The following is a 15,653-nucleotide window of genomic DNA, read 5'->3' on the forward strand; positions in this document are numbered from 1 at the left end:
ACGGCCAGGTTGCAGACCACCTTGAGGAAATCTCTGGGATTTTGCAGGTGGGTCTCCGTGCTTGGTCTGTGTCCAGATTGGCTCCTGGAACTTTCTTTTTCTTTTTTTTTTTGAGACATAGTCTTGCTCTTGTTGCCCAGGCTGGAGTGCAGTGGTGTGATCTCGGCTCACTGCAACCTCCGCCTCCCAGGTTCAAGTGATTCTCCTGCCTCAGCCTCCCGAGTAGCTGGAATTACAGGCACGCACCACCACGCCCGGCTAATTTTGTATTTTTAGTAGAGACAGGGTTTCTCCATGTTGGTCAGGTTGGTCTCGAATTCCTAACCTCAGGTGATCCGCCCGCCTTGGCCTCCCAAAGTGCTGGGATTCCAGGCCCGAGCCACCATACCCAGCCTGCTCCTGGAACTTTTAGGTAATCACATAATTAGATAGACGCATACAGTTAGGTAAACTCGCAGAGAGTGAGGGAGTTTATGGTGAAAAAGGGGAGGACATGGTGTTTCTTTTTTTTTTTTTTTTTTTTTTTTTTTTTGAGACGGAGTCTCGCTCTGCCGCCCAGGCTGGAGTGCAGTGGCCGGATCTCAGCTCACTGCAAGCTCCGCCTCCCGGGTTCACGCCATTCTCCTGCCTCAGCCTCCCGAGTAGTTGGGACTACAGGCGCCCGCCACCGCGCCCGGCTAGTTTTTTGTATTTTTTAGTAGAGACGGGGTTTCACCGTGTTAGCCAGGATGGTCTCGATCTCCTGGCCTCGTGATCCGCCCGTCTCGGCCTCCCAAAGTGCTGGGATTACAGGCTTGAGCCACCGCGCCCAGCCGACATGGTGTTTCTAAGAAAGTGCATTTCCATTTTTTTTTTTTTTTGAGATGGAGTCTTGCTCTGTCACCCAGGCTGGAGTGCAGTGGCGCCATCTCGGCTCACTGCAAGCTCCGCCTCCCGGGTTCAGGCCATTCTCCTGCCTCAGCCTCCCCAGTAGCTGGGACTACAGGCGCCCGCCACCACGCCCAGCTAATTTTTTTTTTTTGTATATTTAGTAGAGACAGGGTTTCATCATGTTAGCCAGGATGGTCTCGATCTCCTGACCTCGTGATCCGCCCGTCTCGGTCTCCCAAAGTGCTGGGAGTACAGGCGTGAGCCACCGCGCCCGGCCAAGAAAGTGCATTTCAAGGCCGGGCGCGGTGACTCACACCTGTACTCCCAGCACTTTGGGAGGCCAAGGTGGGTGGATCACCTGAGGTCAGGAGTTTGAGACCAGCCTGGCCAACATGGTGAATCCCTGGCTCTACTAAAAATACAAAAATTAGCCGGGCATAGCGGGGGCCTGTAATCGCAGCTACTAGGGAGGCTGAGGCAGGAGAATCAGTCGAACCCGGGAGATGAAAGTTGCCATGAGCTGAGATCGCACCACCGCACTCCAGCCTGGGCAATAGAGTGACATTCCATCTCAAAAAAAAAAAAAAAAAAAACAGCATTCCAGGAAACTATTTTGCTCTCAGTTAGTTGCTTTCTTTTTTCCTTTTCTAAATAAAAACTCAGACTGCTGTGAGTTTCACTTTTTCTTTTTTTAGCTTAAATACACGTCTCTCCATCACTGGATGCCTTATGCAAACTAGCCAAGAGCCCCTGTTTTGCTGATTTGTTTAAAAAAAAAAAAAAAAGACAGCCTTTATTTGGTAAGTCATTAAATCCAAAGCCCAGATTTTCTGCATCTAAAAAAATGAATCTAGGCCAGGCATGGTGGCTCATGCCTGTAATTCCAGCACTTTGGGAGGCTGACACATGAGGTTTGCCTGAGGCCAGGAGTTGGAGACACATACCACCATCTCTGCAAAAAAAAGAAAAAGAAAAAAACAGAATTGCTGGGTCCGGTGGGGCACTGAGTAGCTGGGACCGCTGGGACAGCTACTCAGGAGGCTGAGGTGGGAGCATCACTTGAGTCCAGAAGGTCAAGGCTGAAGTGAGCTACGATTTTCACTCACTTTCACTACGATAACCACTGCACTGCAGCTGGCTAATTTTTGTATCTTTGGTAGAGACGGGGTTTCACCATGTTGGCCAGGCTGGTCTCAAACTCCTGACCTCTGGTGATCTACCCGCCTCAGCCTCCCAAAATGCTGGGATTACAGCGCCAGTCACCATGTTTGGCCTTCTTTGGGGTTTTTGTTTTGCTTTGGGGCTTAAGCTAGTTTCAGTCATGATTTTGGCCTCTACTGATGGGACCCCCTTTTTTTTTTTTTGAGATGGAGTCTGGCTCTGTCGCCCGGGCTGGAGTGCAGTGGCCGGATTTCAGCTCACTGCAAGCTCTGCCTCCCGGGTTTATGCCATTCTCCTGCCTCAGCCTCCCGAGTAGCTGGGACTACAGGCGCCCGCCACCTCGCCCGGCTAGTTTTTTGTATTTTTAGTAGAGATGGGGTTTCACTGTGTTAGCCAGGATGGTCTCGATCTCCTGACCTCGTGATCCGCCCGTCTCGGCCTCCCAAAGTGCTGGGATTACAGGCTTGAGCCACCGCGCCCGGCCGGGACCCCTTTTTTAATTGACATTGTTCTTTATCCAGAACCTTTCAAAAGTAATGTGACCCACAGCCTGTGTGCTGGCTCACACCTGTAATCCCAGGACTCTGGGAGGCTCAGGCAGAAGGATTGCTTGAGTCTAGGAATTTGAGATTGCCGTGGGTAACATAGCAAGACTTTGTCTCTTTCTTTCTTTTTCTTTTTTTTTTTAAAAAAAAGAAAAAAGAACATAGCTGGGAGTGGTGGCGCCTGTAGTCTCAGCTACGCTCCGGGAGACTGTGGCAGAAGAATGGCTTGAGCCCAGGAGGCAGAGGTTGCAGTGAGCTGAGATCATACCAATGCCGCTTCACTGCAGCCTGGGTGACAGCCAGACTGTCTCAAAAGAAAAAACAAACGGAATGTGACCCTCCCAACTCATAGTAATGGGTCAGGGTCTGGCATCGAAATATTGCAAAATCATGGAGTTGGTTCCCCAATCGTGAGCTTAGTGGACGCAGAGAATCAGCCAGAAACCTAGGTCAGCCACTGGCGGGCTGAGTAGCTATAAGCTACAGATGCTCAAGAAATGACCAGGGCTGAGCTCAGAGGATCACACATGTAATCCCAGCACTTTGGGAGGCCAAGGTGGAAGGATCGCTTGAGCCCAGGTGTTTGAGACCAGCCTGGGCAACATAGTGAGAACTTGTCTCTACACAAAATTTTTTTTTTTTTTTTGAGACAGAGTCTCGCTCTGTCGCCCAGGCTGGAGTGCAGTGGCCGGATCTCAGCTCACTGCAAGCTCCGCCTCCCGGGTTCTCGCCATTCTCCTGCCTCAGCCTCCTGAGTAGCTGGGACTACAGGCGCCCGCCACCTCGCCCGTTTAGTTTTTTGTATTTTTAGTAGAGACGGGGTTTCACCGGCTTAGCCAGGATGGTCTCGATCTCCTGACCTCGTGATCTGCCCGTCTCGGCCTCCCAAAGTGCTGGGATTACAGGCGTGAGCCACCGTGCCCGGCCAAGGATGTCTGACTTCTTTCAGCTCCACCAGAGAAGGATGTTTTGGTGTTTTTTGTTTTGTTTTGTTTTTGAGATGGAGTCTCGCTCTGTTGCCCAGGCTGGAGTGACGCCATCGACGTTCACTGCAACCCCCACCTCCCAGGTTCAAGCAATTCTTGTGCCTCAGTCTCCGGAGTAGTTGCGATTACAGGCGCGCCACCCACACCCAGCTAATTTTTGGATTTTTAGTAGAGATGGGGGTTCACCGTGATGGCCAGGCTGGTCTGGAACTCCTGACCTCAGGTGATCCTCCCACTTCAGCTACCTAAAGAGCTAGGATTACAGGCGTGAGTCAACGTGCTGCCAGCCTTGGTGGTTTTTTTTTTTTTTTTTTTTTTGAGACAGTCTCTCTCCGTCGCCCAGGCTGGAGTGCAGTGGCGCGACCTCGGCTCACTGCAAGCTCCGCCTCCCGGGTTCACGCCATTCTCCTGCCTCAGCCTCCCGAGTAGCTGGGACTATAGGCGCCCGCCACCTCGCCCGGCTAGGTTTTTGTATTTTTTAGTAGAGACGGGGTTTCACCACGTTAGCCAGGATGGTCTCGATTTCCTGACCTCGTGATCCGCCCGCCTCGGCCTCCCAAAGTGCTGGGATTACAGGCGTGAGCCACCATGCCTGGCCTTGGGGTTTTTTTGTTTTTTTTTTTTTTAGATAAGATCTGGCTCTGTCACCCAGGCTGGACTGCAGTTGTGCAGTCACAGCTCACTGCGGCCTCTGCCTCCCAAGCTCGAGTGATCCTCCCACCTCAGCCTCTCACGTAGCTGCGACCGAAGATGTGCCCCGTCACACCTGGCTAATTTTTGTTGTGGTTGAAATTTTTGTAGAGTCGAGGTCTTGCTGTGCTGCCTGGGCTGGACTTTCGTTCTCTGTGGTATCCCTATTGTCCAGCATGCATGTGGGCAGCCCTTATTGCTGTTATCCTGGCAAGGTAAGTAAGATCGCCCCTGCCTCTCCTGGGAGCCCTGCACCAGCCTCCCGGACCCTCCCAAGAGCAAGCGGACACGGTTGCCACCTACCGACCAAAGGCAGCTGCGCCCCAGTCATGGGGCTTCTGGCTGGATGTTAGAAGCACGTGTTCACACCCTTTCCCAGAAGGTCCACACCCACCACACTGGGCTGGGGTGGGCGGGAGACAGGGCTGGCAACAGAGAACAATCACACTCCCTGATCAGCGTAAAAAGCTCTGTGCTAACACTGGGGTCAAAAATGGAGTCTGTGGACCGGGCGCGGTGGCTCACACCTGTAATCCCAGCACTTTGGGAGGCCGAGGCAGGTGGATCATGAGGTCAGGAGATCGAGACCATCCTGGCGAACACGATGAAACCCCGTCTCTACTAAACATACAAAAAAATTAGCTGGGCGTGGTGGCGGGCGCCTGTAGTCCCAGCTACTTGGGAGGCTGAGGCAGGAGAATCGTGTGTACCCGGGAGGCAGAGGTTGCAGTGAGCTGAGATTATGCCAATGCATTCCAGCCTGGGTGACAGTGCCAGACTCCACCTCAAAAAAAAAAAAAAAAAAAAAAAGAGACCTCTGTCTCTTTTGGCAGAGACAGAAGTCTCTCTTAGTTGCCCAGGCTGGTCTTGAACTCCTAGGCTCACGTGATCCTCCCGCCCTGCCTGCCAGACTGCTGGGATTATAGGCGTGACCCGAGGCACTCGGCCTGGAGATAGGAAATCTTTTTTTTTTTTTTTTTTTTTTTTTTTTTGAGACGGAGTCTCGCTCTGTTGCCTGGGCTGGAGTGCAGTGGCCGGATCTCAGCTCACTGCAAGCTCCGCCTCCTGGGTTTACGCCATTCTCCTGCCTCAGCCTCCCGAATAGCTGGGACTACAGGCGCCCGCCACCTCGCCCGGCTAGTTTTTTGTATTTTTTTAAGTAGAGACGGGGTTTCACCGTGTTAGCCAGGATGGTCTCGATCTCCTGACCTCGTGATCCGCCCGCCTCGGCCTCCCAGAGTGCTGGGATTACAGGCTTGAGCCACCGCGCCCGGCCGGAGATAGGAAATCTCTGTGATCCAGGCTGGAGTGCGACGGGAGCTGATCACGGTTCATCACAGCCTCAAACTCCTAGGCTCAAGTGATCCTCCCACATTGGGCTCCGGAGTAGCTCAGACCACAGGCATGTGTCCCGACACCTGGCTAAACAAAATAATTTTTTTCTGTAGAGATGGGGTCTCGCTATGTTGCCCACACTAGTCTGAAACTCCTGGGTACCAGTGATCCTCCTGCCTTGGCCTCTCAAAGTATTTGGATTACAGGCTTGTACCACTGTGCTTGGCCCTCCCCCCAGAGACAGGACTTTTTAAAGAGATTATTAGGTTCAAATGACGTCCTGAGGGTGGGCCCAAATCCAATCTGACTTGTTTCTCTTTTTTTTTTTTTTTTTTTTTTTTGAGACGGAGTCTCGCTGTGTCTCCCAGGCTGGAGTGCAGTGGCGTGATCTCGGCTCACTGCAAGCTCCGCCTCCCGGGTTCACGCCATTCTCCCGCCTCAGCCTCCCAAGTAGCTGAGACTACAGGCGCCCGCCACCTCGCCCGGCTATTTTTTGTATTTTTAGTAGAGACGGGGTTTCACCATGTTAGCCAGGATAGTCTCGATCTCCTGACCTCGTGATCCACCCGCCTCGGCCTCCCAAAGTGCTGGGATTACAGTTGTTTCTCTTTAAGAAGCAATTATGGTCGGGCGTGGTGGCTCACACTTTGGGAGACCGAGGCGGGCGGATCCCCTGAGGTCAGGAGTTTGAGATCAACCTGGCCACCATGGTGAAAAATCTTGTCTCTACTGAAAATACAGAAATTAGCCAGGCGTGGTGGCAGGCACCTGTAATCCCAGCTACTTGGGAGACTGAGGTAGGAGAATCACTTGAACCTGCGAGGCGGAGGTGGCAGTGAGCCGAGATTGCGCCACTGCACCCCAGCCTGGGCGAGGGAGCAAGACTATGTCTAAAAAAAAAAAAAAAGGCTGGGCACGGTGGCTCATGCCTGTAATCCCAGCACTTTGGGAGGCCGAGGCGGGTGCATCACTTCAGGTCAGGAGTTGAGACCAGACTGGCCAATATGGTGAAACCCCATCTCTACTAAAAATACAAAAATTAGCCAGGCATGGTGGTGTGCACCTGTAATCCCAGCTACTCGGAAGGCTGAGGCAGAAGAGTCGCTTGAACCCGGGCGGTGGAGATTGCAGTGAGCCGAGATCGCGCCCCTGTGCTCCAGCCTGGGTGACAGAGTGAGACTCCGTCTCAAAAGAAAAAGAAAATAAATAAATAAGTTAAATAAACCCAATTCTTGTCGGGCTAGTGGGAGCAGAGGGTGCTGAGTCTGGTTGCCTCGAGGGGACGGGGCTGGGTGCCTACAGGGAAGGTCACTGGGAGGGTCCGCTGTCCTGGCCCTGCCCTTTCCCCTCATCTCTGACCGGGGGTTGGGTGATGCTATTTTAATGACCCCCCCAACTTCCTTCCTTGTCGTGTCAGGAACCCACTTCCTGAGCGGGTCGCACTCTGTCCCCTGTGGGAGGGGTATCCCTCCGCAGGCCCAACGCCCCGACCCTGGAAGGAGGCCCCAAAAGAAGCCTGGCTGCGGAATCTTTGAGGCCGAGCTCAGAATGACAATACAGGGCCCCTTGTTTAAAACTTTTTAGGAATTTTTTTTTTTTTTTTTTTTTTTTTTCCCTGAGAGACGGTTTTTTTTCACTCTTGTTGCCCAGGCTGGAGTGCAATGGTGCTATCTCGGCTCACCACAACCTCTGCCTCCCGGGTTCAAGCAATTCTCCTGCCTCGGCCTCCCAAGTAGCTGGGATTACAGGTATGTGCCACCACGCTTGGCTAATTTTGTATTTTTAGTAGAGATGGGGTTTCGCCATGTTGGTCAGGCTGGTCTCAAACTCCCGACCTCAGGTGATCCACCTGCCTTGGCCTCCCAGAGTCCTGGGATCACAGGTGTGAGCCACCGCGCCCGGACTTTTTTTTTTTTTTTTTTTTTTTTATTGAGAGACAGAGTCTTGCTCTGTCACCCAGGCTGGAATGCAGTGGCACGGTCTCAGCTCACTGCAACCTCTGCCTCCTGAGTTCAAGCAATTCTCCTGCCTCAGCTTCCGAAGTAGCTGGGTCTACAGGCATGCGCCACCACGCCCAGCTAATTTTTTTTTTTTTGAAACAGAGTCTGGCTTAGTGGCCCAGGCTGGAGTGCAGTGGCCAGATCTCAGCTCACTGCAAGCTCCGCCTCCTGGGTTTACACCATTCTCCTGCCTCAGCCTCCCGAGTAGCTGGGACTACAGGCGCTGCCACCTCGCCCAGCTAGTTTTTTGTATTTGTTTAGTAGAGACGGGGTTTCATCGTGTTAGCCAGGATGGTCTCAATCTCCTGACTTTGTGATCCTCCTGTCTCGGCCTCCCAAAGTGCTGGGATTACAGGCTTGAGCCATCTCGCCTGGCCACTAATTTTTGTTTTTTCAGTAGAGATGGGATTTCACCATGTTGATCAGGCTGGTCTCCAACTCCTGACCTCAGCTGATCCACCCACTTGGACCTCCCAAAGTGCTGAGATTACAGGCGTGAGCCACCGCACCTGGCCAATTTTTAGGAATTTTAAGACAACGACCACAGAGCATTATATCATGCCTAGGTTTGTCTGAGTGTGGGCCCCCAGAGGACCCCTCAGGCCTCTGCCTGCAAAGCTGGCGCGGACCAAAGCCCTCGTCTAACTCCATGGTTTTATGAACATCGATTTTTTTGGTTGTGGAAAAATATGCATAATATAAAGTTGATCATCTTAACCATTTTAAGTGCGCAGTTCAGCGGTATTAAACCCATTCACACGGTTGTGCGACCATCACCACCATCACCTCCAGAACTCTCTCATCTTTGCAAATTGAACCCCAGCCCCCATGAAACGCTCACACCCCATTCCCCTCCCCAGCCCCTGGCAGCCTCCATCCTACTTTATGTCTCTGTGAATCTGCAGACTCGAGGGACCTCCTAGGAGTGGATCACACAAGATGTGTCCTTTTGTGTCCGGCGCTTCCCGCCGAGTGTAACGTCCTCAGAGTGCATCCGCGTTGTGGCCTGAGTCAGAGCTTCGCTCTTTTTCGTTTTTTTTTTTTTTTTTTTTTTTTTTTGAGACGGAGTCTCGCTCTGCCGCGGGCTGGAGTGCAGTGGCCGAGATCCAGCTCACTGCAAGCTCCGCCTCCCGGGTTCACGCCATTCTCCTGCCTCAGCCTCCCCAGTAGCTGGGACTACAGGCGCCGCCACCTCGCCCGGCTAGTTTTTTTGTATTTTTTGGTAGAGACGGGGTTTCACCGTGTTAGCCAGGATGGTCTCGATCTCTTGACCTCGTGATCCGCCCGTCTCGGCCTCCCAAAGTGCTGGGATTACAGGCTTGAGCCACCGCGCCCGGCCTGCTTCGCTCTTTTTCATGGCTGCCTCGTGTTCCAGCGTGTGTACAGGCCATGCTGTGTTCACCCAGTCATCTGTCGATAGCCACTGGGACTGCTTCTACCTTGTGGCTGTTGGGAATCAAGGTGCTACCGACATGGGTGTGCAAATATCTATGGAAATCCGTGTTTTCCATTATTTTTTTCAGACAGAGTCTCTTTCTGTCGCCCAGGCTGGAGTGCATTGGCGTAATCTCGGCTCACTGCAGCCTCCGCCTCCTGGGTTCAAGCGATTCTCCTGCCTCAGTCTCCTGAGTAGCTGGGTCTAGAGGTGCCCACCACCATGCCCGGCTAGTTTTTGTATTTTTAGTAGAGATGGGGTTTCACGATCTTGGCCAGGCTGGTCTCAAACTCCTGACCTCGTGATCTGCCCGCCTCGGCCTCTCAAAGTGCTGGAAGTACAGGTATGAGCCACTGTGCCCAGGCCCATTCTTGTAAGTATATGCTGAAAAGTATAAATATTCATATTTAATCACAAAGCTTATTTAGAAATCTAGTTTTAGCCCGGGAGGCAGAGCTTGCAGTGAGCCGAGCTCACGCCACTGCACTCCAGCCCGGGTGACAGAGTGAGACTTTGTCTCAAAAAAGAAAAAAAAAAAGAAATCTCGTTTTAGGCCAGGTGCGGTGGGTCACGCCTGTCATCTCAGCACTTTGGGAGGCCAAGAGGGCTACATCACTGGAGGTCAGGAGTTCTAGATCAGCCTGGCCAACATGGTGAAACCCTGTCTCTACTAAAAACGCAAAACTTATGGCCGGGCGCGGTGCCTCACGCCTGTAATCCCAGCACTTTGGGAGACCAAGGCGGGTGGATCATGAGGTCAGAAGATTGAGACCAGCCTGGCTAACACGGTAAAACGCCGATTCTACTAAAAATAAAAAAAAAATACTAGCCGGGCGAGGTGGCGGCGCCTGTAGTTCCAGCTACTCAGGAGGCTGAGGCAGGAGAATGGCGTGAACCCAGGAGGCGGAGGTTGCAGTAAGCCGGGATCGTGCCACTGCACTCCGGCCTGGGTGACAGAGTGAGACTCCATCTCAAAAAAAAAAAAAATTTTTTTTTGATGGGTGTGGTAGCAGGTGCCTGTAGAGAATCTTTTGAACCTGGGAGGCAGAGGTTTCAGTGAGCCGAGATAGGGCCACTGCACTCCGCTCCAGCCTGGGTGACCAAGTGAGACTACCAGTTTAAAAAAAAAAAAAAAAAGGGCCAGGCACGGTGGCTCATTCCTGTAATCCCAGCACTTTGGGACACCGAGGCAGGTGGATCACGAGGTCAGCTGTTTGAGACCAGCCTGATCAACATGATGAAACCGCATGTCTACTAAAAACACAAGAAAATTACCTGGGCGTGGTGGCAGGCGCCTGTAATCCCAGCGACTTGGGAGGCTGAGGCAGGAGAATCACTTGAAACCAGAAGGCGGAGGTTGCAGTGAGCCGAGACTGCACCACTGCTCTCTATCCTGGACAATAAGAGCGAAACTCCATCTCAAAAAAAAAAAAAAAAAAAAAAGACTAATCATCACATCTTGCAAATGTATTCCCTATAAACATAAATAAAGCTATTTTTTAAAAAACCCAACAACTGGGCAGATGCGGTGGCTCACCCCTGTAATCCCACCACTTTGGGAGGCCGAGGCGGGTGGATCACCTGAGATCAGGAGTTCGAAACCAGCCTGACCAACATGGTAAAACCCTGTCTCTACTAAAAATACAAAATTAGCTGAGCATGGTGGCGGGTGCCTGTAGTCCCAGCTACTCGGGAGGCTGAGGCAAGAGAATCGCTTGAACCTGGGAGGCAGAGGTTGCAGTGAGCCGGGATCGCACCGTTGCACTCTAGCCTGGGCAACAAGAGCGAAACTTCGTCTCAAAAAATAAAACAAAACCCAACAATTGCCAGGCATGGTGGCTCACGCCTGTAATCTTAGCACTTTGAAAGGCCAAGGCAGAAGGATTGCTTGAGCCTGAGAGTTTGAGACCAACCGGGCCTACATGATGAAATCCCATCTCTACAAACATTACAAAAATTAGCTGGGTGTGGTGGGGCACACCTTTGATCCCAGCTACTCAGGAGGCTGAGGCAGGAGAATCACTTGAACCTGGGAGGTGGAGGCTGCTGTGGGCCAAGCTCGAACCACTGCACTCCAGCCTGTGTAACAGAGTGAGACTCTGTCTCAAAAAGAAAAAAAAAAAAGAGAGAGAATCTGTGAGTGGTGAGTATTGTGGTAGAAATAAACAGAGGCATGGGACAGAGGTAATGGGGTAGAGGTGTGTGTATGTGGTTGGGATTTAGCTGGGGTGGTTAGCAGGAGCTCTTGAAGGTTGTGGCCTTCTCGTAGAGTCAAAGGACGCTGGAAGAGGAAGCCAAGGGGCGATCTGGGGAAGGGCAGTCCAGGCAGGAGGCATAGTGCCTGCAAAGGCCCTGAGGCAGGAGCCCTCCTGTTCAGGCCAGCATGGCTGGGGCCGACTATGAAGGGGAAGAGGGACTAGTGGCTCCCTCCATTTTCAATGTATGTTTTTTTTCATTTTTATTTATTTATTTATTTATTTTTATTTTTATTTTTTTGAGACTGAGTCTGGCTCTGTCGCCCAGGCTGGAGCGCAGTGGCCGGATCTCAGCTCACTGAAAGCTCTGCCTCCCGGGTTAACGCCATTCTCCTGCCTCAGCCTCCCGAGTAGCTGGGACTACAGGCGCCCGCCACCTCGCCCGGCTAGTTTTTTGTATTTTTTTTTTTTTTTTTTTTTTTTTTTTTTGAGACGGAGTCTCGCTCTGCCGCCCAGGCTGGAGTGCAGTGGCCGGATCTCAGCTCACTGCAAGCTCCGCCTCCTGGGTTCACACCATTCTCCTGCCTCAGCCTCCCGAGTAGTTGGGACTACAGGCGCCTGCCACCGCGCCCGGCTAGTTTTTTGTATTTTTTAGTAGAGACGGGGTTTCACCGTGTTAGCCAGGATGGTCTCGATCTCCTGGCCTCGTGATCCGCCCGTCTCGGCCTCCCAAAGTGCTGGGATTACAGGTTTTTTGTATTTTTTAGTAGAGACGGGGTTTCACTGTGTTAGCCAGGATGGTCTCGATCTCCTGACCTAGTGATCCGCCCATCTCGGCCTCCCAAAGTGCTGGGATTACAGGCTTGAGCCACCGCGCCCGGCCCATTTTTATTTATTTTTTATTTTTTCTGAAGACTGAGTCTTGTTCTGTCGCCCAGGCTGGAGTGCAATGGTGCGATCTCGGCTCACTGCAACCTCTGCCTCCCAGGCTCAAGCGATTCTCCTGCTTCACCCTCCCAAGTAGCTGAGATTACCAGCTTGAACCACAAAACCCAGCTAATTTTTGTATTTTTAGTAGAAATGGGGTTTCCCCATGTGGACCAGCCTGGTCGTGAACTCCTGACCTCAAGTGATCTACCCAGCTCGGCCTCTCAAACTGCTGGGATTACAGGCGTGAACCTCTGTGCCTGGCCTCATTTTTAATTTTATTTTTAAATTTTATTTATTTTTAGACCAAATCTCACTTTGTCGCCCTGGCTGGAGTGCAGTGGCACAATCTCCACTCACTGCAACCTCCGCCGCCTAAGTTGAAGTGATTCTCCTGCCTCAGGCTCCAGAGTAGCTGGGATTACAGGTGTCTGCCACCATGCCCAGATAATTTTTTTTTTTTTTTGCGACAGAGTCTCGCTCTGTTGCCCAGGCTGGAGTGCAGTGGCCGGATCTCAGCTCACTGCAAGCTCCGCCTCCCGGGTTCACGCCGTTCTCCTGCCTCAGCCTCCCGAGTAGCTGGGACTACAGGCGCCCGCCACCTCGCCCGGCTAGTTTTTTGTATTTTTAGTAGAGACGTGGTTTCACCGTGGTCTCGATCTCCTGACCTTGTGATCCACCCGCCTTGGCCTCCCAAAGTGCTGGGATTACAGGCTTGAGCCACCGCGCCCGGCGCCCAGATAATTTTTGTATTTTTAGTAGAGATGGGGCTTCAACGGCCAGGCACGGTGGCCTCCTGGCTTCAGGGAATCCTCCCACCTCGGCCTCCCAAAATGCTGGGGTTACAGACATGAGCCACGGCACCCACTATTTCTGGGACGACTGGGACAGAGGCTTGATCACAAAGAGTCTCCAGGGAGGAGGAAGGAAGGGATGGGTGTCCTTCTGAGACGTTTGGGTGTTTACAGCGTGCGTTTACCTTTTACCAGGTGGCCTTGGATTGGTGGGCCACTCTGTGGGCTTATCCTCCTCCCCTTGGATGGTGTCTCCCTGTGTCCCTGTTGGGGGCTGTCGTTACGGGGGAGCTGGGCTCTCTGTTGCGGTCCAGCCCTGGTCCTGCCTCGCTCACAGTGGGAAGGGGCTGCAGGGATTGGGAGGGGGAAGGAGGCTGGGGACAGGCCTCTTCTGGCCCTGATGCTGAAAGAATTCACAAGGGGCCGGGCGCGGTGGCTCATGCCTGTAATCCCAGCACTTTGGGAGGCCGAGATGGGCGGATCACAAGGTCAGGAGATTGAGACCATCCTGGTTAACACAGTGAAACTCCATCTCTACTAAAAAAATACAAAAAAACTAGCGGGGCGAGGTGGCGGGCGCCTGTACTCCCAGCTACTCGGGAGGCTGAGGCAGGAGAATGGCGTTAACCCGGGAGGCGGAACTTGCAGTGAGCCGAGATCTGGCCACTGCATTCCAGCCTGGGCGACAGAGCGAGACTCTGTCTCAAAAAAAAAAAAAAAAAAAAAGAATTCACAAGGACCTAGGAAGAAGCCTGGACTTGTTTTGACCTTTGGACCTCAGGAGAACCTCAGCGGAGGCTGGGAGCCTCGAGGGAGACAGCAGAGGCAGGGGGACGCTGGGGTAGCTCTTGACAGTCCCAGGGAGAGCCAGGCAACTGAGTCCTGGACAGGGGAGCCAGAGGTCCAACAACAACGGAAAATCAGAAAATGAGGCAAAGCAGCCAGGTGTGGTGGTGCACGCCTGTAATCCCAGCACTTCAGGAGGCCGAGGCTGGCAGATCACTTGAGGTCAGGAGTTCGAGACCAACCTGGCCAACATGGTGAAACGCCATCTCTACTAAAAGTACAAAAATTAGCTGGGTGCGGTGGCGGGTGCCTGTTATCCCAGCTACTTGGGAGGCTGAGGCAGAATAATTGCTTGAATCTGGGAGGTGGAGGTTGCAGTGAGCTGAGATCATGCCATTGTACTCCAGCCTGGGTGACAGAATAAGATTCTGTCTCAAAACAACAACAAAAAAAAAAAAAAAAAAAAAAGAAGAAGAAGAAAGAAAGAAAATGAGGCAAAGAAACCCTGGGCTGTCTCTAAGTCTCCAGTCTTTGGAGCCTGAATCCTTCCCTGACAGCTCTGTCCTGAATTTGAGGAATGAGGCCCTGGGGGCAGGATTGGCCCAGGAACCTCAGGCTTATCTCAGTACAGTGGAGCTAAGATCACAGTCCCTGGGACGGAGCTGGGGCTGCAGCTACCTGCAGGCTGGAGAAGCATTTTGAGCTGGAAAAGGCACGAAAGCTGGGGGAAAGGCACGTGCAAGAGGGCGAAGGCCTGAAAAGCAAGGCTTCCCACCAATTCATACTCACACTTCCAGGCTGGGCCCCTTTGGTGTCTGCAGCCCTTTTTGTCCCTGTCCCTGTCACCTCCTTAGAAATGCCTGCCCCGGCCGGGCGCGGTGGCTCAAGCCTGTAATCCCAGCACTTTGGGAGGCCGAGACGGGCGGATCACGAGGTCAGGAGATCGAGACCATCCTGGCTAACACAGTGAAACCCCGTCTCTACTAAAAAATAAAAAAAAAAAAAAACTAGCCGGGCGAGGTGGCGGGTGCCTGTAGTCCCGGCTACTCGGGAGGCTGAGGCAGGAGAATGGCGTGAACCCGGGAGGCGGAGCTTGCAGTGAGCTGAGATCCGGCCACAGCACTCCAGCCTGGGTGACAGAGCGAGACTCCGTCTCAAAAAAAAAAAAAAAAAAAAAAAAAAAAAAAAAAAAAAAGAAATGCCTGCCCCGACCACGCTCTGAGATTCTGCAGTAACCTTCTTCCATTTTCTTTTCTTTTTTTGAGATGGAGTCTTGCTCTGTCGCTCAGGCTGCAGTGCAGTGGTGTGGAGTAGCTGGCATTACAGGTGCACGCCACAACAGCCGGCTAATTTTTGTATTTTTAGTAGAGACGGTATTTCACCATGTTGGCCAGGCTGGTCTCTCAAACTCCTAACTTCAGGTGATCTGCCTGCCTCGTTCTCCCGAAGTGCTGAGATTATAGGCGTGAGCCACCAGGCCCTGCCATAATGCAATTTTTTTTTGTTTTTTGAGACAGTCTTGCTCTGTCGCCCAGGCTGGAGTGCAGTGGCGCTATCTCAGCTCACTTCAAGCTCTGCCTCCCAGGTTCACACCATTCTCCTGCCTCAGCCTCCTGAGTAGCTGGGACTACAGGCACCCGCCACCACGCACAGCTGATTTTTGTATTTTTAGTAGAGACATGGTTTCACTGTGTTAGCCAGGATGGTCTCGATCTGCTGACTTTGTGATCCGCCTGCCTTGGCCTCCCAAAGTGCTGGGATTATAGGCGTGAGCAACTGTGCCCAGGCCATAATGCAATTTTTTTAAAGAGATAGGATCTTGCTCTCTTGCCCAGGCTGGAATGCAGTGGAGTGATCATAATGGTATTTATTTATTTTTTTGAGACAGAGTCTTCTTGCTCTGTCACCTGGGCTAGAGTGCAGTGGCAT

At 52.3% G+C, this 15,653-nt stretch overlaps 1 protein-coding gene across 1 annotated transcript in view; it reads right to left on the bottom strand.

The window, feature by feature from the left end:
* Nucleotides 1-15,653, bottom strand: part of ADAT3 (adenosine deaminase tRNA specific 3) — an 87,911-nt gene that overhangs the window by 10,625 nt on the left and 61,633 nt on the right. The gene's annotated exons all lie outside the window — the stretch shown is intronic.

The sequence above is a fragment of the Macaca thibetana genome, chromosome 19, assembly GCF_024542745.1.
Source record: "Macaca thibetana thibetana isolate TM-01 chromosome 19, ASM2454274v1, whole genome shotgun sequence".
NCBI lineage: Eukaryota > Metazoa > Chordata > Mammalia > Primates > Cercopithecidae > Macaca > Macaca thibetana.